Source organism: Camellia sinensis, chromosome 3 (genome assembly GCF_055761805.1).
Source record: "Camellia sinensis isolate YWXY chromosome 3, ASM5576180v1, whole genome shotgun sequence".
In the NCBI taxonomy this organism is placed as follows: Eukaryota; Viridiplantae; Streptophyta; class Magnoliopsida; order Ericales; family Theaceae; genus Camellia; species Camellia sinensis.
In genome coordinates, this window is record NC_138963.1 from 212,382,743 (window position 1) to 212,405,599 (window position 22,857).

Consider the following 22,857-nt stretch of genomic DNA (forward strand, 5'->3'; position numbering starts at 1 on the left):
TTTAAGCTTCAATTCAACAATCTAAACCAAAACTTGACTTCAACCTCTAAACTTCCATGAACTATGCAAAATACAACTTGAATTCACAAACTAAAGGATGAGTATCCTACCTTAGGTCCTCAATGACAAGTATGGAAGCTCAAATATGCAATTAACCTTCAACTCTCTTAATCTCGGAGCCAAAGTAAGATGAAATCACTCTATCTCCTATCTCTCTCTCTCTAGTCGGTTGTGGTATAAGGAAATGGCTGATGAAATGATATAAAATCAAGTCTCAAAGTGTTGTAGAGATAGGCCACTAAGTGGCAAAAGGGTAAATAAGTCTAACTTATGTGATTTAACACTATTTAATTCAATTTAATCATACCAAATCACATTTCAATTAAATATACCATAAAATCACATAAATTCCAATTAGCATAAAACATTAATCAATATCAGATTTGGCCGCCGATAAGGCCTTCAATTTGCAGTTTAAAACATAAAACACGAACAGATAATTTAACAGTCAAACAGATAGACATGCATTTAAACTAACACACTCAATCAATTAACTTAGAATTTCAATCAATTCAATTACTTATCATGATCAGTCTCAGTTTAACAGTAATTAGTGGTGTTATCAATAAACAGTAGTGAGGGTTGCCACACTTACTTTTCAAAAACCTATTTTGAGAGCTTCTCTCACTACATTTCACATTCTCTTTAAGGTTTGATCTAGTTCTAGTGTGTTTCTAGCCTTGTCCCTTTGCAAAAAGTGTAGAGCTTGGCTTGGACTACCTATCAATCCGAAAATCTTGGGATTTGGAGCACTTTCGATTTTCTTCACTTCCTCTTTTGAGCTCCGAATTTGAGGTAGGGATAACTACTCATTTTTATGGTCTTTGATATAAACTTTTAGTCACTTTGATATGATGTTGAAGTTGGGTAACTATGGGTGTTAGGGTTTCAATTATTTAAAGAGGAGTTTTGTTCTTTGGGCCATTACATGTGTATTTTGGGTCTCAAGTGAGGTCATTGTTGATAATCGAGCCTTTTGGTCAATGTTGAGAAAGATGAGAGAAAGCCCTAATTTTTGTTATGAATTAATTTATATAATAAATTTGGGAATGTTATGGAAATATGAAATTGAGTTGGGAATAATGAAATTAGCTCATCATGTAGTAGAATGGTGGAGTTGGACTTAATAATCACTCACCTTTGAGAATTATTGATAATTTATATGTTGGTGCATCTGTTTAGAAATAACTGCTTTGGGCTATCGGTGGAGGATAGCCTTGATTGTTGTAGACACCGCATGATGATTAGGTGAATTAAAACTAATCAATTTGAGTATGTCATTGAGTATGACGGTTGGAATAATACAACGAATATGTGTATTGATTGGTCATTGTATATGATGAGTATTTGAATACATAGGTGCCGAATCCCGCGGATGAAATTTCCATAAAATGGCAATTCGAAAATAATTATACATGGGTGTCGAATCCCGCGAATGAAATTTCCGTAAAATGGCAATTCAAAAATATCTATACATGGGTGCCGAGTCCCGCGGATGAAATTTTCGTAAAATGGTCACAAGAAAATAATTACACATGGGTGCCGAATCCCGCGAACGCAATTTCGGTGAAATGACAGTTTGAAGTATTGTTGGCATGAGATGTAGTCTCATCTAAGTTGTTTGGCTAGGTTCTGAGCCGTGCTTACAAGTTGAGAATTGGTTAAGTAAAGGATTATGGAACTGGATTGTACTGTATGTTGGTTTTTATGAGTTAAACATTTATCAAGTGCTAATGTTTTAGTTATTGCCCATACTATGTTTAGCATATCTCTACTAGGCGTTGGCTCACCCTATTTGGGACATCATTTTCTGGTGCAGGTGACATGCCACCTCCAAGGACGTAGCTTGGGAGGCTTAGTAGCTGAGAGACTTTTTTGATTACTTTTTGTATTACATGTATATCAAGCTAAGGGCTTATTTTGTGTAGAGTTAGTACTCTCTTTTTTGTAACCAAGTGTTAACTTGGAAAGTTGTAAGCCCGTAGGGCATTTACTTTTGTTGTCAACATGTAATACATTCTGTAAGAATACTCTGATTTATGAAATGTGATATCTCTTTCTTGTATCATGGATGTTTGTTTTTGGGGTTTTTTTTTTTTTTAGGGCGTTACATCACTTGCCAACCCATTAATATCAAGAGTCCGACAACCATACAAGTTTTAAGATGACGGACACCATTTTACATCAATCCATTGTGAATTAAAATCCGAGTCATTACAAAAACATTAACTTAATTTAATTTGAATAAACAAATTATTTAAGTGAAAAAACTGAAATACATAAATTATGTAAATAAATAATCGTAACCACGCTACAGAACAGAATAAAATAAAATAGGGATCACTAGAGTGACAGTTAGAACAGAGATCAATGAATTCATGACAGACAGAGGGCTACAAGCTAACCAATCAGAAACCAATGGTTTATTTAAGTCTCCCAAGGCATGAGACTCTCATGGTGATACTTACAAAAAATAATTATTTATAAAATTATTGTCAAATATTTTTTAAAATTTAAACAAACATATCCATGGATTTCAATTTAAGCAAATAGATTTCAAAAAATAATCAACATAATTGAAATATTAATATAATTTATATACAAAAATTACGTAAAATAAATAATGGTAACTCAAAATATACGTAAAATATATTATTGTGACTGAAGGTATAATATAACTCACTTTTATATTAATCCCTTACTGTTATTTTTACGTTTACCAAAATTCCCTTTTTTTTTTTATTAATTTGCCGTATTTTTTAATTTTTGCTATTTTTTTTTTGTTGATATTTTTAGCATGTTTTTGAATTTTTAGGCACACCTAATATAAATATATATAAAAAGTATAATTTTAATGAAAAAAATATTTAAAAAATTCACTGAACACTAAAAAAATACAAAGATTCAGTTTTAATTTGATAATCTTCAAAAAAAAAAAATATATATATATATATATATAAGAGAGGGAAAAAATTGTTCATAAATGCGGAAGGGGTGTATGGGCGACATATTCTTACCGGTAAGATAATACTCTTACTGCTAAGATATTAATCTTACGGCTAAGATAAGTGCCCTAAGGTTTTTATCCCATCACGTACAATATAATAATCTTGTTTGATTTTGGTCATTTAAAAACACTTTTTAAAAAATTTTATTTTTTTCTTTTCGGCATTTTTGAATTTTTTCTACATTTTTAAAAATATTTTGCGCAAGTTTTTTGAAATTTTGTGCCACACCTAATATAAATATACATAAAAAAATATAATTTTTATGAAGAAAATATTTAAAAAATTCACAAAACACCAAAAAATAAACATATATTAAGTTTAAATTTGATAGTCATAAGAAAAAAAAATACAAAATTTAAGAGACGAAAAACATAGAAAATTTTAGAGAGGAAAAAAATTATTTATATATGTAGAAGAGGCGTAATCGGTATTTGAACATTTTCTTACAGGTAAGATAATACTCTTACCTCTAAGATATGAATCTTATCGCTAAGATAAGGGCCTTGCGGTTTTTATCCAATCACGTACAATATAATAACCTTGTTTGATTTTGGTCATCTAAAAACACTTTTTTAAAAAAATTATTTTTTTCCTTTCTGTGTTTTTGAGTTTTTTCTATATTTTTTTTCCCATATTTTGAGCAAGTTTTTTGAAATTTTTTGCCACACCTAATATAAATATACATAAAAAATATAATTTTTATGAAGAAAATATTTAAAAAATTCACTAAACACCAAAAAATAAACAAAGATTCAGTTTTAATTTGATAATTATAAGAAAAAAAAAAAGAAAATTTAAGAGAAAAAAAAATTATTTATATATGTGGAAGGGGCATAATTAGTATTTGAACATTTTCTTATCGGTAAGATAATACTCTTACCGCTAAGATATGAATCTCACCGCTAAGATAAGTCCCTGAGGTTTTTATCCCGTCACGTACAATATAATAACCTTGTTTGATTTTGGTCGTCTAAAAACATCTTTTTAAAAATTTTATTTTCTTCCTTTCTGTATTTTTGAGTTTTTTCTATATATATATTTTTTCATATTTTGAGCAAGTTTTTTGAAATTTTTTGCCACACCTAATATAAATATACATAAAAAATATAATTTTTATGAAGAAAATATTTTAAAAAATTCACTAAACACCAAAAAAAAACAAACAAACAAAGATTCAGGTTTAATTTGATAATCATAAGAAAAAAAATAGAAAATTTAAGAGAGGAAAAAAATTATTTATATATGCGGAAGGGGTATAATTGGTATTTGAACATTTTCTTACCGGTAAGATAATACTTTTACCGCTAAGATATGAATCTTACTGCTAAGATAAGTTCCTGAGGTTTTTATCTCGTCACGTACAATATAATAACCTTGTTTGATTTTGGTCGTCTAAAAACACTTTTTAATTTTCTTTTCCTTTTCGCATTTTTGAGTTTTTTCTATATATATATATATATATATTTTTTTTTTTTTCATATTTTGAGCAAGTTTTTTGAAATTTTTTGCCACACCTAATATAAATATACATAAAAAATATAATTTTTATGAAGAAAATATTTAAAAAATTCACTAAACACCAAAAAAAAAAAAAACAAAGATTCAGGTTTAATTTGATAATCATAAGAAAAAAAAATAGAAAATTTAAGAGACGAAAAAAATAGAAAATTTAAGAGACGAAATAGCGATTCCGGTTTTTCCTTCCTTGTTTATTGTATTCTGGACTCGGTTCCGTGGATGTTGTTGTCTTATTCTCGTTTCCATCCTTTACTCTTTGTATTTGAGTCTTGGGTTGTGTTGGGCAGGTTTGAAACAGGTTGGTTGTGTTTGGAAACCAAGAGTTGATGCCCAAATTTTGGCTTTCACGCTCGAGCGGGCCTTTTGCTTTTGCTCTTCCGCTCGAGCGGACATTCCGACGCTCGAGCCAGATTTTTCAACCTTCAGTATTTTCCCTACAGGTCGTCGAACACTCGAGCGTCCACTTTCACGCTCGAGCGGGGACCTTCGTCTGCAGAACTTCTGGAAGTATGCATTCGACGCTCGAGCGGCGCTTTTCACGCTCGAGCATGAATTTGTGTCTGACGCTCGAGCGGGGCGTTCCACGCTCGAGCGGACTATGTATTATATCAGTCTGAATTTTAGCATTTTGAATCACTTTTTCGGGCCATTCTCTCTCTCTAGCTTTTCAAAACCCTAATTTGAGAGCTCCTCTCTCTATAACCCTCTCTCTCTCTACATTTTGATCTTAGTTTAGTGAGATCCAACCCTTGTGCCTTCATTAAAGTGGTAGAACTTTGCAAGACCTCCATTTTGATTCGAAAATCTTGGGGTTTGGAGCACTTCCGAGTTTGTTCATCATCTCCTTTGGGTTCCGAAATTTGAGGTAGGGATAACTACTCATATTTATGGTCTTTGACATAAACTTATGGTCATTTTGATTTAATGTTGAAGTTGAAAAATTTTGGGTGTTAGGGTTTCAAAATGTATAAAGAGGGGCTTTGTTCTTTTGACCAATACATGTGTATTTTGGGTCTTAAAATAAGGTTATTGATGATATTTGGACCTTTGGGTCAATGTTGGGAAAAGGTGAAGAAAAGCCCTACTTTATTGTGATGAATTAATTTGTATAATTAATTTGGGAAAGTTGTGGAAACATGAAATTGAGTTGGAAATAATGAAATTGGGTAATTATGAGATTTAATGGTGGAGTTGGATTGATTAATCACTCACCTTTGAAATTGTAGATAATTTATCTGTTTGATAATTTATTATCTGTTTAGAAATAATTGTTTTGGACTATCGGTGGAGGATAGTCTTGATTGTTGTAGACGCTGCGTGATGATTGGGTGAATTAAAACTAATCAATTGAGTATGTCATTGAATATGACGGATGGAATAACACATTGAATATGTGCTTGGCTTGATCATTGTATATGATAAGTGTTTAAATACACTGTATATGTATATTGTTTGGGAGAAGATAGGGGATGTACTCCACGATTTGGGAGAAGATAGGGGATGTACTCCTAAACACGATTTGGGAGCAGATAGGGGATGGACTCCAGTGATAACTAAGTTGGCCGGAGCGTCCAGGGTGAAAGTCCCGAAATCCTAATTGCGTTTGTATAACGTAGATAAATTGAAGTATTGAAATGATGATAATATGAGTTGTAGTCTCATTTGAACTTGAAGTATTGAAATGATGATAATATGAGTTGTAGTCTCATTTGAACTTGAAGTGTTGAAGTGTTAATTATGTGAGTTGTAGTCTCATGTTAATTGATCATAACCGAAGTATTGTTGATATGAGCTGTAGTCTCATTTGAACTGTCTGGATGAATAGGGAACCATATCTACGAATTGGTTTGGCTAATGAAAAGGAAAGAGATGTATGTTTGTTTATATGAGTTGAACATTTATGATATGCCAATGTTTTAGTTATTGCTCGTATTATGTTTAGCATATCTTTATTGGGCGTTGGCTCACCTTATATGGGACATCATTTTCAGGTTCAGGTGTTATGCCACCTCCAAGGACGTAGCTTGGGAGGTCTTGGGAGTTGAAGACTCTTTCGATTATTTCTGTTGTCTTTTTGATATTGCATGTAAATTCAAGCCAAGGGCTTAAAGTGTATTTGAGTTAGTACTCACTTTTTGCAACCAATTGTTGGCTTGGAAAGTTGTAAGCCTGTAGAGCATTTACTTTTGTTGTCAACATGTAATATTTTTGTAAAGAATACTCTAATGAATGGAAATTTGCTTTATTCTCTGTCTATTGGGTTTATTTGTATTAGTTTGAGGGCGTTACAACTTGGTATCAGAGTGTATCGGGTTTGAATACTTGGGTACGTGGGAAGTGGTTAGTACCATAATGGGTTTGTCTCGCTTGTTAGAGACTTATGTATGATGTTATGTATTTATGTGATAACATGCTTACGTGACTATTTGGGTATGGGATTTAGTTTTTAGGATGTTGATTGGATCCTTGGGTTTTTGGGAGTCCTATTGGAAAGGCACTTGATCACTGCTGTTTCTAACTGGAACTCTAGCAATGCCTCGGGACTGTCATTATCCGGAAATGAAATTCGTAAGTGCTTATGTGATTATGTGCTTACGTGGAGTGAATTACAGTTGTCCATTGTATTAGGACGTGAGTGTTATAGCTTCAGCACATTTGTGAATGTGCTAATGTCTTCGTTACCTTTATTAGGATGTCAGAACGAGGACGTGGTGGTAGGCGAGGTAGGCCTAGGAGGCAGGAGATGCCTATACCGGATGACATTCTGACTCAACATGAGGGTGTTGGTTAGGCCAATGTGGCCAAGCCAGTACGTCAGCAGGCCATGGGCGCCTTAGCCCGCGAGATGGCAGGAGCTTTGAGGGAATCTATGGACATTCTCAAGGCTGAGAATCAGGTCCAGACCCATGTTGCTGAGGCAGGGCCGTCCTTTCTAAAGAGGGAGTTCTTCCAGTCTAATCCGGACGAGTTTGTGGTTGATCCTAAAGAGCCACTTAAGGCTGATGAATGGCTTGAGCAGATGATGAAAACGCTTGAGATGCTTGCCATCAAAGACAGAGCCTTGAGGGTGACCTTGGCGTCCTTCCAGTTGAAGAGAGACGTGGGTCAGTGGTGGAAGTTTGTTCGAGGTCGTATTGGTGGGACTTGGGAGGCTTTCGTCGGTGCCTTCCAGGAGAAGTTTTTGCCTCCCGCTGTCAGGGAGAAGTTGAGGGATCAGTTCTATCAGCTCAAGCAGCTGAATACACCAGTGGCCGAGTTTGAGGCCGCATTTACCAGCTTATCGAGGTTCGCACCTGAGCTAGTGGCGTCTGAGGAACGCCGTTGTCTAGAGTTTGAGAAGAAGTTAGGGATCGGACTCAAAATGAGAGTTGCGGGGTCCATGACTCGGGAGTATAGGCGCCTTGTGGATGCTGCGGCCCATCTTGAGATTATTATGCATGAGGAGGAGGAGAGGATGAGGGGCTCCAAGAGGAGTCAGGATGGCCAGGGGGATGGTAGGAGGCAGAGGGGTTCTAACCCTCAGCAGTCCCAAGGTGCGTTTGCGAGATCTACCTTTCCAGTGCCGAGTTTAGGCTCTGGGAGAGGTAATCAGGGAGACTTTACCTGCTACAAATGTGGTCAGTTGGGTCACAAGTCTTCAGCTTGCCCGCAAAAGGGAGGAGGGTAGAGAGCAGCTTCATCTTCGGCTCATCCTCAGAGCCAGAGTCAGGGCAGAGGCCAGCTGCTCTCTAGTTACCAGTGTGGTCAGGCGGGGCACCTGAAGAGGTTTTGCCCGCAGTTGGGTGGCACATCTGGTGCATCTGGGTCGAGGCAGAGTTTTCAGCCAGCTCAGTCAGTTCAGGCCTCGAGGGCCAATCAGGGAGCCTCATCGTCTCAATCTGTGCAGCAGTCTTTTGCTTCGAGAGGTGAGCAGGTAGATCAGGGGCCTACAGGGCGTGTGTTTTCTGTTACCGCGCAGGATCTTGTACCGGCTCCATCTTTTGCAGACTCTTTCGATTATTTCTGTTGTCTTTTTGATATTACACGTAAATTCAAGCCAAGGGCTTAACGTGTATTTGAGTTAGTACTCACTTGTTGCAACCACGTGTTGGCTTGGAAAGTTGTAAGCCCGTAGGGCATTTACTTTTGTTGTCAACATGTAATATTTTTGTAAAGAATACTCTGATGAATGAAAATTTGCTTTATTCTTTGTCTATGAATATCATGAATGTTGGGTTTATATGTATTATTTTGAGGGCGTTACAGACGAAAAAGATTATTTATATATGCAGAAGGGGCGTAATCGGTATTTGAACATTTCCTTACCGGTAAGATAATCCTCTTACCGTTAAGATATAATCTTACCGCTAAGATAAGTCCTTGAGGCTTTTATCCCGTCACGTACAATATAATAACCTTGTTTGATTTTGGTCGTCTAAAAACACTTAAATTTTTTTTTCTTTTCCGTATTTTTGAGTTTTTTCTATATATATATATATATATATATTTCATATTTTGAGGAAGTTTTTTTGAATTTTTTTGCCACACCTAATATAAATATACATAAAAAAATATAATTTTTATGAAGAAAATATTTTAAAAATTCAGTAAACACCAAAAAAAAAAAACAAAGATTCAAGTTTAATTTGATATTCATAACTAAAAAAATAGAAAATATGGGAGAGGAAAAATTATTTATACAAGCAGAAGGGGGTGTTGTCAGTATTTGAACATTTTCTTACTGGTAAGATAATACTGAGGTTATTATACCATCATAGATACTATAATAACCTTGTTTGATTTTGGTCGTGTAAAAACACATTTTAGAAAATTTTGTTTTTTTTTTCTTTTTCGTATTTTTTTAATATTTTAAGCAAGTTTTTTTTTTTTTCTGGCACACCTAATATCAATATACATAAATGGTATTATTTTTATGAAAAAAATATTTAAAAAATTCACTAAACTCTAAAAAAATACAAAGATTCAGTTTTAATTTGATAATCATAAGAAAAAAAAATAGAAAATTTAAGAGAGGGAAAAAATTATTAAAATTAAAGAGAGGAAAAAAATTATTTATATATGTGGAAGGGGCGTGAGCTGATCATCACTAATATAATTGGCCAATCGTGAGCTGATTATCCCATTTTAGAAAATTTTATTTTTGTTTTTCTTTTTCGTATTTTGTTAATATTTTAAGCGAGTTTTCTTTTATTTTTTCGCCACACCTAATATCAATACATAAAAGATATCAATTTATCTTTGTCAGCAAGTAAGCATTTTTAAAAAAGTAAAAAAAAAAATGCTTAAAATCTTGAAAATATTCACTAAAAAAAATATATAAAAAGAAAACCAAACATACAGATTAAATTTGTTATCAGGTTAAATTTGATAATCATAATATAAAAAAGGTCTGAAATAATAGTGAATAAAAAAGTTATTTATTGATACGGACCTGAAAATTATCTTATCGGTAAGAGAATGACTCACCCTTCGCGTAGTCTAGTGGTCGCGTCAACAACTGTCGCATTAGTTGATCTTCTGGGCATAAAAATTTGAGATGAAATATATATTAAATAATTTATAATAATTTGGATGGACATAATTTTTATTGACATGACAAATATTTATTAGATAATTTTTATGTTTCACTTGAATTTTTAAATAATATGATTTAATAATGGAAAATGCTAGGGACCCCAAATAATGTACCAAATGTTTTACCAAATCTCTCACATAGGTGTAGGATTCACACAAACTCACATGTGTGTGGGTCCCACACCCATCTGAGAGATTTGGTAAAACATTTAGTAAGTTATTTAGGATCTCTAGCATTACACTTTAATAATCGATTATTTGTAGTTGGTTTAATAATTTAAAATTGATGGTCTAAAACATTTTTCATATATTTTTTGTTAGTTAATTTTTTAATTCAAATATGATGTGCAAAAATATTAGGCACACTATTAAATTTGCTACTCTTTTCGTTCTAAAATATTAGTCCTTTATTATAGTTTTTATTTTTCTCAAAATATTAGTTTTTTTTCAAAAACAAAAACAAAAACAATATAAATTTTCTGTTTTGCCCTACTTTTTAGATTAATTAACAACATAAAAAGTATAATTGTGACATTGATATTTTTCAAAAAATGTACTATCAAAGGTAATTTTGGAAAATTAATTTTTTTAAACTGCAATAATTGTATTACTAAAAAAAGTTGAATTCTCCAAAAGAGACCATTATTTTGGAACGGAGGGAGTATTAAAATTATCAAATCATTCGAATGAGTATGGGTCTCACATGTTTATGTGGGTCTCATATCCATGTTAGTGATTTGATAATTTCTTTCATAAAAAATTTAGTATCCCTATCATTGTTCTATTGTGTGTTTTGTTTGATTTTGATGGTAATTTTTAATTTTCTAAAAATTAAAATTTTATATAGTATATGGTGAAAATAGTTTAGAATTTTTGAAATTTTGAATGATTGTAATTAATAGGTGTTAGAAAAAAAAGTAATTGATTAATGAATTAATATGACAGATAAATCATTGTTATTTGATAATAGGTTTGACAAAATTAATTTAAAATGTAAACCAAACAAACACTTTTTGTACTAGTACTGATATTATTTTGTCGAAGATTATTTTAGGACTCATACCACCACAGTTCCACTGGTCATGTCAATTTATTGTTGTGTCAGCACACCTATCTTACCAGGAAGATATTATTCCTGGAAGACCACACCTATCGGCACAAAAATTCAAAATTTGAGATGAAATATTTATTAGATAATTTTTAATTTGGATCGACATAATTTTTAACGATTCGATAAATATTTATTAGATTATTTTTATGTTTCAATTGAATTTTTAAACAAAAATGATACATCTTTTTAATTTGAAAATTTTAAAAGGGCACTAATGATGTAGAAAATTTAAAAAAATGAAATAAAATTAAGGCCAAAACACCATATCACATGGGACCTGCACGCCAATTAAAGCTATTAAATTTTTTAATTTAGAGATCCCAATCTTTTTTTCATTTTTAAATAATATGATTTATAACCAATTTGTAGTTGGTTTAATAATTTAAAATTGATGATCTAAAAGATTTTTCATATATTTTTTGTCAGATAAATTTTTCATTGATAATTCAAACTTTTTGTCAAAAAATTGAAACTAAACACACTGATTACCTGTTTATTTTTTCTATAAATAGGCATTATGCAAAATTAATGTGGTGGATGTTTTTGGTGTCAATGGCGAAGATAATAATGGGCTAAAGTTGTTATAAATAGACATTATTTAGTATTTTGTAATTTTTATTTTGATAGTGGAATGAAACAGTTGGTCCAAATTTGAAATTTTTATTTTGATAACAGAATGGAGCAGTTGGTCCGAATTTGTAAATTTTTATTTTGATAGTGGAACGAAGCAATCAGTTTGAATTATTTGTGTATAATTTTGTGTTTTGCACATATATAATTTCCAATGTTTAAATTTGTTTAATAAGATTATTATAATAATTAATATTAAAAAGACAAAAATAAGAGATAAATTACAAAATTGACTGTAAAATAACAATATATATCACTAATTTGATACAAAATGATATTTTTACACATCATTTAAAAAAACTTGTCATTGATTTTTTTTTTTTTTTTGAAAGTTCATCAAAATTAATTGAAATATCATCTTTTACAAAATAAGGCTTTCATACATATAATTAATGAACTTTTTACAAACTGTTTTTATTTTAACAGTCAGTACAAAGTTCATTAATTTTAACTAAAAATCAAGCCCTTCAAAATATAAATATTTACCAAAAATAAACTAAAAAAACCTAAAACAAGTCAAGGATTAAATTCTCTGCCTTCAACATCGAAACTATATGAAATGAGAGGTGGAGATTGAGCCACTGGTGAAAAACTGGAATATGAAACGAGAACTGAAGATTGAACCACAGGTGGTGGAGATCTGCTAAGTTCTACATCAACAACAGATGTAGATTTTGTAACATAAATTTCATTAATAATTATATATGTAGTTAAACAAAACAAACATAAAATAATACCCTATATAAAACCAATTGAAAATACAAACCAATAACCTTCCGTGACGTTGGCCATGAGTTTCGGTAGGGTAAGTGGATGTGGAACGGTAGTGTAGCAATCCAGAATTTTTCCCTCCGCTCGAGCGGGGGAGTTGACACTCGAGCGAACTTGTGAGGCTTCCAGTATTTTTGCAATCGGTCCGAGATTTTGAGAGTTGTGAATTACCGCTCGAGCATAGGAGTGGTAGCTCGAGCGGACGGCTTTGTTGGTCTATGCGCTCGAGCGCAAGATTGGGCGCTCGAGCGGTCTACTTGGTTGAGTTTGACTTTTTGAGACTAGTGGGATTGTTTTTGATCTTTTATTAGTGTATTTGGAACCTCCTTATTTTATTTTGGGGTGTTGATCGAAGTGGTAACATAATGGTAAGGTAAGAGTGAACCAAGAATTTAATTCGGATAATTTTTTTACAAGAATCCGTCACTCTTTTGCCATTTTCTTTTTCCACACTTTAAATTTCGATGTGAGGCTAGAACCATTGGAAAGCTTATTTCTGGGGCTTCAATTTGGACACAAGAATGACCTAGAATGGAGTCCGAATGAGAGAGTTACGCCTGTCTGAAGTTTTGGAATCTGTGTTGGAAGCAAGTACGCTCGAGCGTGAAAATCGACGCTCGAGCGGACTACGCGAATTCAGCGACTTAAAAAGTGATTTTCTAGATCATTCTTTACACTTTCTTTTTCCCTCTTCCTTCCTCTCACCTTAGGTCCGAAAATCCTTGATCTCTTGACCCAAATATCTTCCATTCCTCAAAGTTTTGGCCAAGATCTCCTACCAAAAAGTGAAGAATACATGAAGATCTTATTTTCCTACAGATTGAAGTTCGGATTTGCGAAGGATCTTTCTCAAAGCTTAGTTCTTTTGCTCGATTCTTGAGATAATGGTTCTAGCTCTTCTTCAACACTTGCATTAATAGATAGATTTGTGGTATTTTGATTATATAAATATAAAATCTCCATTTTTGAGCATATAGTGTACATCATGAGATTTGGGGGTTTCGTTAATGACGACCAGCTAGTCACTATCTTGGCTGATGACGAAGAAGTGGGCTCAAGAAAGGTAGAAGTTGTGCAGCATGTAGAGTCGGGACTTCAATTCCTATCGTATCAGTTTGAGACAGTCAATTGTATCCCCCTCGACGTAAGGCCATCCAAAAGAATGAAGACGAGCTCACCCGGGTGGAAAATGCTAGCGAAGATTAAATTTCACCCCCTATTTGAGTAAGGATGGGTCTGGGTCAAGGGAACGGGTGACCTGAAACCTCTTCCTGCTGTAAGAGCTGTCTAACCTCTATTGTGTTGCTATGAAGGGTTTGAAGTGTTGGGGGTTCAATTGTTGGGTTAATATGGTGGATTATGAATCTTTGGTATATAATCAAGGGGGAAATTGGAATTAAAAATAATGGTGTGAGAAGTTTCAATTTTTCTTGAAATTCTTGATTTTTCTTGAAAACCCTAAGTTGATTCATGATGATAATTAATGATTTTGCCCAAATTGAAAGTAGAATCATGAAATTGAAGTATTGAATTGTATATATACAACTTTAATTGAATTTTGGAAGTGTTTGAAAATTATGTTAAAAATTAGCAAATGAACCTTTATTATGGATATTGTAAATCATGCTATAATATGAAATGAAATTTGGGTAAAAAGATTTGGTAATGATATGAATGGCATGAGACTTGGGATGAAATGATAAAATGGAGATTTAAGAGTTCACCTTGAATTATGTTGAATTACATTTAGCGGCGTTGAATTGAATCATGTTGAATAGTGTTGATTATGTTGAATTGTGTTGACTATGTTGAATTGTGTTGAATTAAGTTGAGTTTTGTTGGGTTGTATTGAGTTTGGGTTGATATAAGGGGAGTTCGCCCTAATTGGATTAAATTGTTATTTTGTATAAATAATTGAAATTGTCATTATAAATGTGAAATTGGAGGATTATTAATGATGATGGTGGAGCTTGATACGCATTATCACTTCCATATGAGATTTTGGAAAAGTGTATCGTTAAAGGAATTTATTTATCGGTTTAGATACATTTGTTTTGGGCTATCGGTGGAGGACAGCTATGATTGTTGTAAAAATTGCATGTTGACTAGGCAAACCAGACTATTTATAAGTCATGCATATCATGGAGCATACAATGGATTTTGAGGATTTAAACTGTATGTTTTGAAAAAAGATTTTGAAAATTCTTGTGCTATGTTTAAGAGCACTTGTTTCATTTTTTGAAAATCATATTTTGGATCACATGTATTGTGCTAGTTGAAAAGAGTAAATAATATGATAAGCCTGAGAAATGGTTGTCATTGAATATGACTGTGTGTTTTAATATATTGTATATGTGTGATTGTATGGGAAGAAAAAGGGGATGTACTCCATGTGTGATTATGTGATTAAATACATTGTATATGTATGTTTGTTTGGGAGGAGAAAGAGGATGGACTCCACTGTTTAGGAGGAGAAAGGGAATGGACTTCATTATAAGTAAGTTGGCCAAAGTGTCCTGGGTGAAAGTCCCGAAATTTATACATAGGTGCCGATCCCGCCGACGAAATTTTTGTAAAATGGTAATTTGAAGTGTTTATGTGTGTTTTGTGTGATTGGAAAACCACTGAGTTGTAGCCTCAGTTTGGTTGTTGAAAGATAATGAAATTGACTCATGAATTGAGAAGAATAAATGAATTGAAGGAAAATGGATTAAGGATTGAAATTGGCATCATGTGGGTAATTGGATTAGGGGCTAGTGATGATGAACTTAATGGATTGCTTGTGACAAAAGGGAAGATTATGAGCTTGTTTTGTAAGTAGTTAGGAAATTGAATTAAAAAGGGTTTGTGATTATTGTGTTATGTTTGAACTCTAATCCTTTGGATTATGGAGTATGGTAATTGGAAATGAAAATGAAATGTGTAATATTAGAATGGAAATGAAATGTGGAATATTAAAATGGAAACGAAATGAGGAATACTTTGGAATCGGGTTAACGAATTCAAGATGATGTTCTTTCTTAAGTGTACTTGTTTTCAAAGAAAATTTATGGCTTCCTAATGATGAGAGACTATATTTATGGCAGAGAGTTTTCTTAAAGGTCCAAGTGAAATTTTAAGAAAAGATACCTTTTGTATAATATTTTGGACTTACAAAATGTCACCTTACTATATGGTATCACTCTTCATGCATGATCATTTCTATCTGTGTTAGCTATTGTTGTAGAACTATGAGATTCCTACTGGGCATTTGTGCTCACCCCTCATTGTTTTATTCTTTTTTAGGAAGAGAATTTCAGATTCATTAGTTGAAGAGTATGGATTCCATGTATTTTTTTGTATAAATTTTATCATAGATGTTAAGGGAATGAAAAATGTATCTTTTGGTTTGTAATTATTTATTTGTAGCTCCGTAGCGGAAGCTTGGCATGTATTATTGTTGTTGCATTCGTTGAGAGTGAGAACTATTGTTATTACGCTTCTATTACTCAAGTGTAATAGATATATATATAAAAAAAAATGGACCTAAATTACAGGCTTTGGTAATGTTTCCGATTAATTAAAATGTCGGGGCGTGACAGGTAGTTTCTTTTTACGAGGGGTTGGGGGTTGTTTAATGTACATTATCTTATCGGTAAGAGAAGTTTTATTATATATTACCGGTAAGAGAATTTTGATTTCCAGTTCTTCTCATCTTCCCACTGTAATCGGTCCAAATCTCTCGCTCGTGTCTCTTCCCACTAAAATCAGTCCATCTTCCAAAGAAATCTCTCGCTCGCGCTTCTGCTCTCATGCTCGCTCGCGCTTACTCTCTTTTCTTCCTTTCCTCAATTTCTTATTATGTGTAGTGGTATCTGTTGTGTGGGAGTGAAATGTTTCTATGCGGTGTTTGAGAATGGGATCCACATTATAGTTGTGGATAGTCAATTGATTTTTTCTCTCTCAATTATTTTATTTATTTATTTATTTATTTATTATGATATATCAATTGTTATAAACCAATTTTGTTTTAAGTGCGTAAAACTATAACCTAGGGCTAATCAGTGTTTTTTTCATTAGAATTATTATTATTATCTTTATTAAAATATGATTTTGTTGATTGTTTGAGTACATGCTTGATAGTAGTAAATGCTTGCATGTTATCTGTTTGGTTTATTACTTCAAAGAACTAATTTTTTTATGTAGAAAATAAATAGATAAATAAATTTTGATTCAGACAAAAAAGTTGACAAGAATTGAAGGTAATGTAAATAAGTTTATAAACATATAAAAAAATAATTTGGGCCAACATAATTTTTAGGGCTTAAAAATAAATACGAATTGCCTTTTGTGGTTTAGAAAATTACAAATACTTCCTTGTCAGAATTTTTTATTTAACAGAATTAATTGAAAAGTAAAATTTCTAACTGTTTATCTATACAATAATAAAATTATCTAAATTATTAATTAGAATAAAATTTTAATATTATTAAAAACTGTTAATTAACTTAATAATTTATTAATAAAAAAATTATTTTTATGAAATTAAAAATTTTAAAGGACATAATATAATTTTTAAAATTATATAAAATAATTTATAATTTAAGTAAACACATAGCTGTGCTTATAAATCACCATTTGAAGATTCGTTCAACAAGAAAAGAAGACTCTCTCGAGACAGAGCGAGCGGACACTAGGGTTTCGAAACCAGTGAGCAATGTCTCTGCTTCCAAGTTTATTATAGGATCGTAATGTGCATAGATCGAGCTCTCTATCTGAAAGGTTAAGCTCCTCAGATTTCTGAATCAGAAAGACAAAGACAAAGAGGCAGCAATCTCAAGTAATATACAGTGTATCGATTGATGGCCAAGACCACGAAGCATTGCATCCGAGGAAGATTCCACCATCGTCGTCCCTGTTATGGGCCCGAAACCGTCGCCATTACATCGGATCCGATGCTGGTCTCGGTTCCAAAGCATTAATGGGTCTGTATTTTATCTAATTCCTTGACAATTTTGTGTTTTGGTTGATCAATTGCGAAACTCAAAAAACCAATTGGCAGCTATGACATGATTGAATTTGAATAGACGATGTAGTTTCACAATTTTGGCAATCTTAACAGTGTTTAAATTTGTGTCTTTTATCTGAATTTAGTTGTCTATACAAAAACAATTTTGCTGTTGTTGTTGTGATTTTGTCAGTATAATCAATGCCGTGGTGGAATTGGAACCAGCTTAAGGTGGTTTCCAACTCAAAATTCAAGGCTCGGATTCCTTGCTGCCAGTCTTTTACACTATGTTTGGATTTTTAGGAGAGAAAAGAAAAAAAATGATTGTGATTTCTCTCTCTCTTGTTTGGTTAAGTTGGAAAGACTCCAAATTGTTTGGATAGACTATATAAAAGAAAAGAAAATCTTACAGTTTATATTACCAAAATAACTGTTTATGTTTTTATTTCTTTTGTTGGTAGATGGACGATTAATTAGTAATCTTCTTATTTATTTTCTCTCCCAATCTCTTCAATTTGGAGAGATTCAAAAAGTGAGTTATGAGAGAAATCAATATTTCCATTTCTCCTCATTTATCTCCTGTTTATTAATCCAAACAAGTGATTAGGATCCAGAGGATTTGATTTCTTTTCTTTTCTCTCCAAATCACTCAATCCAAACTAGGTGTTAATGATTTGGGGAGGTTGAGGCTTAAAATTTTGTTCCGGAGTTTGTGGGTCATCCACAGTAGGAGGGTTATTTATGTGGGTATGGATTATACATTTTTAGGATTTATTTTTTTTGGTCAGGCTTGATGGTAATGTTAATGTTAATTCATGTGGGTATGGATTAAAGATTGCATGCTGACAATATATTTATGTTAGTTAGTTATCTCAAAATGGGATTTCTTTATCTGCTGTTATTGGCGGCTTGTATATGGCATTTTGTGCATGAATTACATGGCAGATGTAAACATGGCCATGATTACCACGTGCATGTTTCTCTAGTACTATAACTGTATACATTGTGCTTTGATTTATAGAGCTTGAGACAAAGAGAATATTGCTTAATATTTTCAAAGAGAAGCAGCAAAAGAGTGCTAAAGCTGGCACAATTCCAAGCTTCTATAAGAAGGTAAGCATTGTTATTGTTGCTTAGGTGTTTGAGTTAATATAGGCCAGGTGATTTTGTCACTTTCTTTCTTGCTCTTTTTGCAGACAAAATTTGTCCATTTATTTTGGTATGTACTTGGATAGAACTTGAGTGCAAATGCAGAAGGGAGAATGTTCCTTATTTTCACATAGTTTTGTTGGTTTCGTTAATATGATATTGTTTTTTACCATTTTCATTTTTTTTTCCATATTCTGTACATGCTTTAGCCCCTTTTTTTTTTTTTTTGTTCTCTGTTTCCCCTTTGTTCAGAAACCAGAAGAAGGATCCATCAGTCACAGGGTCCAGAGGGTGGCTAAATATCGTTTTCTAAAGGTATCACTTATACTTTTCCTCGTTTGTTGACTGTTGTTAGTCATCATCACCTAATCAATTCATTTTTGGCAGATTGAAACAAGCGTATATCTCTGTCTTTTGGTGTGATATTGGAACTCTATATTGCCATTTTTGTTTTTTTTTAGATTGAATCTTACTATAGCGATCCAGGTTGTCCCTTTACTGTTCTGTTGTATTCCGGACTCGGTTCCGTGATATTGGTGGTGGTATACCTTGTTGTCATCCTTTAATTCCACTTGATTGAGTTTTAGGATGTATTGGGCAGAGTTGTTACAGGTTGGTTAGGCTTTGGTTTCAATTCTTTGTTGTCCAGTTTTTAGGAGGTTCGCTCGAGCGGGTCTTCTTGCGCTCGAGCGGAGATTGCACGCTCCCAGTTTTTCGTGTCCCTGCAAAACTTCTGCAGGTGTGATTTTTACGCTCGAGCGGGTTTCTTTGCGCTCGAGTGGGTACTTTGGCGCTCGAGCGAGTAGTACCTTTGGGTGTAAGTTCTGGGAGGGGGAAATCTACGCTCGAGCGGACTAGTTTTCGCGCTCGAGCGGATGTACTTTATTCTTGTGTCTTGGCGCTCGAGTGGGACTTATTGCGCTCGAGCGGACCTAGTTTTTTGTTCCTGACGCTCAAGCGTTGTGTTCTCCGTTTGAGCGGGAATGTCGTATATCAGTTGACAGCTGGACATTTTAAAATCACTTTTTACATTCACATTCTCTCTCTTACTTTTCCAAAACGCCATTTGAGAGATTCTCTCTCTAGAACCTTGCCTTCTCTCTAGGTATTGATCTAGTTAGAGTTGTTTCCTCACCTTTGGCCTTTACAAAAAGGTTGTTGATCGTCGAGGGTTATCCTTTGATCCGAGAAACTTGTGATTTGGAGCAACTTCGTTTTTATCATCTTCTTCGTTGGGTGTCAACTTTTGAGGTAGGGATTCCTACTCACTCTTATGGTCTTTGACCTAGATTTTTGGTTATTTTGATAAAGTGTTGAAGTTGGGAAAATTTTGGGACTTAGGGTTTCAAAATGTGTTAAAGAGGGTTTTGTGATTTTGGGCTCATAATATGTATTTTGGGTTTCAAAATGGTGTTATTGATGTTGGTTGTTGAAATATAGACCATTGGGTCAATATTGGAAAATGGGGTAGAAAACCCTAATTGGTTGTATAAATTAATTGATATGATTAATTCGAGAAAATGGTGGTTATATGGAATTGAGTTGGAAATAATGACATTACCTCATTATATGGTTGAATAGTGGAGTTAGATTTGTTAATCGTTCACTTTTGAAAATATTGATATTTTATCTGTTGGAGCTTTTATTATCTGTTTAGAAATAATTGCTTGGGCTACCGGTGGAGGGTAGTTTTGATTGTTGTAGACAATGCATGATGATTAGGCAAACTAAAACTAATCAATTGGATATGTCATAGAATATGACGGTTGATAGAATACATTAACGTTATGTATTGATTGATTGTGTATATGACCTTTGTGTATATACGTCGTGTGTGCGGGAGGAGATAGGGGATGTACTCCACGGTTTAGGGGAAGATAGGGGATGTACCTCTAAACCGGATGTTGTTTGGGAGGAGATAGGAGATGGACTCCACTGATACAGCTCATATGCTTGTCAGATAATGTATTGATATAGCTCATATGCTTATCTTTGGAAGTGTTGATACAGCTCATATGCTTATCTTTGGAAGTGTTGATACAGCTCATATACTTATCGTTGGAAGTGTTGATATAGCTAATATGCATATCTGTTGAAATGTGGATACAACTTGTATGCTTATCTGTTGAGATGTTGATACAACTAATATGTTTATCTATTGAAAAATGGGAAATGTCTAATATGAGTCACTGTCTCATAGAAATGGTTGGCCAGGTTCTGAGCCGTTGATGTAAATTGTGAAATTGATAAGAAATGGAAATTGAAATGAAATATGAACATGGTGGTCATGAAATGGAAATGGGTTATGAATTGATTTAGGGAAACTGAACATTTATCAATTGCTAATGTCTTAGTCATTGCTCATACTGTGTTTAGCATATCTCTACTGGGCGTTGGCTCACCCTTTATGGGACATTATTTTCAGGTACAGGTAGTATGCCACCTCCAAGGACTTAGCTTGGATGATGATGAGAGTTGAAGACTCTTTTTGTTTATTTTGATGTATTACATATAAATTCAAGCCAAGGGCTTAATATGTATTGAGTTAGTACTCTTTCTTTTTGTAACCAAGTGTTAACTTGGAAAGCTGTGAGCCCATAGGGCATTTGCTTTTGTTGTTAACATGTAATACAGTTGTTAGGATTACTCTGATGAATAGAAATAGTTTGTTTCTTTTATATCGATGCATATCTAACGTGATGGGTTTTATGTATTTTTTTGAGGGCGTTACACTTACAAAGTTTATTGAGTTGTGCAAGATTTCAATATGATTTCATTCGTAGTGACTAATTATTTGGTTTAGTATTAGGATGTGAATTGGCAATAATTCATCATTTCGTACATGCAAAAGCAATCTGATCGTTTACTAAATGTTGATGATCTGGATGCCATGTGGGTTTGCTTCAGAGAAAATTGTGTGATTGATGATGCCTCTGGTACTGAAAAGCTCTGTACACCTTATCATTTTTATTAAATTTTTCTTTCATGTTGCTAAGAATCTAATATATATGTTCAGCTTCTTTGCAAATGTCTACACTAACAGTGGTAGTTGACTTATTTTCTTCTTTAGATTCTTTTGGATTTATGACCTGTCCTGATAATTTTAAGTACAATATTTTGTTGTGCAAATTCGTATTCATTTGTCAATCCACACCATTCACATTCGCCAGATTATTAGACGGATATGAATTAATTTTTTTAAACTACGAATTTAACGAACGAATGATTAATTAAAGGTTTTGTCACCGCAATCGATCCACGCCTAATGGGGGCAATATCTTTTAACAAGAGGATCACACAATCGAATGCGAGGAAACACATACTGGATTACACGACCAACGTTCTACTCTTCCAATAGCAGATAGACACGTACAGTTTCTTACAACTGTTGCTGTTGCAACGCAGTGAATCCCACATCCCCTTTGGGTCCCACATTTACAATGTGTCAACCTGAACTATCCCACGTCAGCATTAATGACGTAAGCCTTGTCCTAAACTTACACAAATACCGTGCTTTTTAGTGGTTGTTTGAAATGTGGGCTTCGTTTGAAAAGAAGGTTAGTTTTTTGATTTTTTGGTTTTTTTATTATTTTAGTTTGGAAAGAATTTTTGATTTTTTTAATTTTTTTGTGAGAGAAGAGTGTAATGATTATGGGTTAGATGTCACTTTCAAATCTAAGTGTAGTCTTTATTCTTACACTTTCATATTTACTCTTTGTGAGAGAATTATTCTAAAAGAGGGTTGAAGTACCTCTTATCCTTATTTATTATTTTGTGAAGGAATTTTGTAAGAGTGAGGAATTTATTATTGTGTAAGGCTCATTAGATAAAAATAAGACTTGTGCAAAATCCACAGGCTTGGTGAAGCCTTGATGGTGTATTGATTCATTTTGACAGTAAAGAAATTCTCAAGGAGGTTCCTTGGGGAGTGAACGTAGGCCCGGCGTGCCGAACCACTATAAATCTCAAGTGATTGATTTTCTTTTCCTATCTCTCTTACTTTTATGTTGACAATTATTGTTCTGTTTTTTTTTTATTTGTTAAAATTC

The 22,857-nt window shown here is 33.2% G+C and overlaps 1 long non-coding RNA gene across 1 annotated transcript; it reads left to right on the forward strand.

The window, feature by feature from the left end:
- Nucleotides 1–17,265: 17,265 nt before the first annotated feature.
- On the forward strand, nucleotides 17,266–21,486 carry LOC114319607 (uncharacterized). Its single transcript, XR_014365205.1, has 4 exons — nucleotides 17,266–17,636; nucleotides 18,681–18,772; nucleotides 19,061–19,123; nucleotides 21,234–21,486. It is a non-coding gene; the product is annotated as an uncharacterized LOC114319607 (long non-coding RNA).
- The last annotated feature ends 1,371 nt before the right edge of the window (nucleotides 21,487–22,857 follow it).